Source organism: Ambystoma mexicanum, unplaced genomic scaffold, assembly GCF_040938575.1.
Source record: "Ambystoma mexicanum isolate Mex_15411 unplaced genomic scaffold, UKY_AmexF1_1 Mex_scaf10, whole genome shotgun sequence".
NCBI classification, from domain to species: Eukaryota; Metazoa; Chordata; class Amphibia; order Caudata; family Ambystomatidae; genus Ambystoma; species Ambystoma mexicanum.
The window spans coordinates 3,627,501-3,630,000 of NW_027182325.1; the positions used below are offsets into that span (position 1 = coordinate 3,627,501).

General features: G+C 45.3%; 3 non-coding genes and 4 pseudogenes across 3 annotated transcripts; all 7 read left to right on the forward strand.

The window, feature by feature from the left end:
- The window catches only part of LOC138542758 (5S ribosomal RNA), a 109-nt pseudogene extending 58 nt beyond the window's left edge, over positions 1 to 51 (forward strand).
- A 105-nt stretch (positions 52 to 156) lies between these two features.
- LOC138545830 (5S ribosomal RNA) lies at positions 157 to 265 on the forward strand (annotated as a pseudogene).
- A 464-nt stretch (positions 266 to 729) lies between these two features.
- On the forward strand, positions 730 to 848 carry LOC138549333 (5S ribosomal RNA). The gene has a single exon (XR_011293115.1). It is a non-coding gene; the product is annotated as a 5S ribosomal RNA (ribosomal RNA).
- A 106-nt stretch (positions 849 to 954) lies between these two features.
- On the forward strand, positions 955 to 1,063 carry LOC138544028 (5S ribosomal RNA; annotated as a pseudogene).
- Positions 1,064 to 1,526: 463 nt separating this feature from the next.
- Positions 1,527 to 1,645, forward strand: LOC138537801 (5S ribosomal RNA). The gene has a single exon (XR_011285925.1). It is a non-coding gene; the product is annotated as a 5S ribosomal RNA (ribosomal RNA).
- A 106-nt stretch (positions 1,646 to 1,751) lies between these two features.
- Positions 1,752 to 1,870, forward strand: LOC138545508 (5S ribosomal RNA). Its single transcript, XR_011290825.1, has one exon. It is a non-coding gene; the product is annotated as a 5S ribosomal RNA (ribosomal RNA).
- A 106-nt stretch (positions 1,871 to 1,976) lies between these two features.
- LOC138543722 (5S ribosomal RNA) lies at positions 1,977 to 2,085 on the forward strand (annotated as a pseudogene).
- The last annotated feature ends 415 nt before the right edge of the window (positions 2,086 to 2,500 follow it).

Below are 2,500 nucleotides of genomic sequence, written 5' to 3' on the forward strand. Positions count from 1 at the left end.
TTGTTAGTACCTGGATGGGAGACCGCCTGGGAATACCAGGTGCTGTAGGCTTTTTTGTGCTCCAAGTTCAGGAAGTGAGCCATTTCACAATTGCCTTTCAAAACTGCAAGGTCTAGCCGACTAGATGCTTAAAAGTACAAACTCACTAGGCCCAGAGCCTACGGCCACACCACACTGAATGCGCCCGATCTCAGAAGCTAAGCAGAGTCGGGCCTAGTTAGTACCTGGATGGGAGACTGCCTGGGAATACCAGGTGCTGTAGGTTTTTTTTGTGCTCCATGATTAGTAATTGCGCAACTTCTCAATTATTTTTCAAATTTGGTATGTTTCCAAAATAATTGTATCCCGTTTTATAGCGGAAATGTTGGACAACATCATGAGGGCTGGAGCTACCTTTTTACATAGAATTAGCATACAGGTAGTGTGTTCATGGGTAATAAATCGACTTTCACATGTAATGCAGTACAGAGAATATTGAGTCCTTCAAGAGGCATGAAAGAAAACCATTATTGTGTTGATTGTTCTCTCCACCTCCCTGCAACAGACACAGGATGGATGAATTAAAGTTATCCTACCAGACATAGGAGTCCTGAATGGGCCCACCAGTCTTATATATCTCGCCTGATCGAGCCTGATCGAGCGATGAGCGTGGTATCATGTTGCAAGTGGCTGCATGGCTTAGCTTACTAAATGCAAATGCATAAGAGTAATATTCTTAGCATTCCTAGAGCCTACGGCCACACCACACTGAATGCACCCGATCTCGTCTGATCTCGGAAGTTAAGCAGTGTCAGGCCTAGTTAGTACCTGGATGGGAGACCGCCTGGGAATACCAGGTGCTGTAGGCTTTTTTGTGCTCCAAGTTCAGGAAGTGAGCCATTTCACAATTGCCTTTCAAAACTGCAAGGTCTAGCCGACTAGATGCTTAAAAGTACAAAACTCACTAGGCCCAGAGCCTACGGTCACACCACACTGAATGCGCCCGATCTCGGAAGCTAAGCAGGGTCGGGCCTAGTTAGTACCTGGATGGGAGACTGCCTGGGAATACCAGGTGCTGTAGGCTTTTTTGTGCTCCATGATTAGTAATTGCGCAACTTCTCAATTATTTTTCAAATTTGGTATGTTTCCAAAATAATTGTATCCCGTTTTATAGCGGAAATGTTGGACAACATCATGAGGGCTGGAGCTACCTTTTTACATAGAATTAGCATACAGGTAGTGTGTTCATGGGTAATAAATCGACTTTCACATGTAATGCAGTACAGAGAATATTGAGTCCTTCAAGAGGCATGAAAGAAAACCATTATTGTGTTGATTGTTCTCTCCACCTCCCTGCAACAGACACAGGATGGATGAATTAAAGTTATCCTACCAGACATAGGAGTCCTGAATGGGCCCACCAGTCTTATATATCTCGCCTGATCGAGCCTGATCGAGCGATGAGCGTGGTATCATGTTGCAAGTGGCTGCATGGCTTAGCTTACTAAATGCAAATGCATAAGAGTAATATTCTTAGCATTCCTAGAGCCTACGGCCACACCACACTGAATGCACCCGATCTCGTCTGATCTTGGAAGTTAAGCAGTGTCAGGCCTAGTTAGTACCTGGATGGGAGACCGCCTGGGAATACCAGGTGCTGTAGGCTTTTTTGTGCTCCAAGTTCAGGAAGTGAGCCCTTTCTCAATTGCCTTTTAAAACTGCAAGGTCTAGCCGACTAGATGCTTAAAAGTACAAAACTCACTAGGCCCAGAGCCTACGGCCACACCACACTGAATGCGCCTGATCTCGTCTGATCTCAGAAGCTAAGCAGTGTCGGGCCTAGTTAGTACCTGGATGGGAGACCGCCTGGGAATACCAGGTGCTGTAGGCTTTTTTGTACTCCAAGTTCAGGAAGTGAGCCATTTCTCAATTGCCTTTCAAAACTGCAAGGTCTAGCCGACTAGATGCTTAAAAGTACAAAACTCACTAGGCCCAGAGCCTACGGCCACACCACACTGAATGCGCCCGATCTCGGAAGCTAAGCAGGGTCGGGCCTAGTTAGTACCTGGATGGGAGACTGCCTGGGAATACCAGGTGCTGTAGGCTTTTTTTGTGCTCCATGATTAGTAATTGCGCAACTTCTCAATTATTTTTCAAATTTGGTATGTTTCCAAAATAATTGTATCCCGTTTTATAGCGGAAATGTTGGACAACATCATGAGGGCTGGAGCTACCTTTTTACATAGAATTAGCATACAGGTAGTGTGTTCATGGGTAATAAATCGACTTTCACATGTAATGCAGTACAGAGAATATTGAGTCCTTCAAGAGGCATGAAAGAAAACCATTATTGTGTTGATTGTTCTCTCCACCTCCCTGCAACAGACACAGGATGGATGAATTAAAGTTATCCTACCAGACATAGGAGTCCTGAATGGGCCCACCAGTCTTATATATCTCGCCTGATCGAGCCTGATCGAGCGATGAGCGTGGTATCATGTTGCAAGTGGCTGCATGGCTT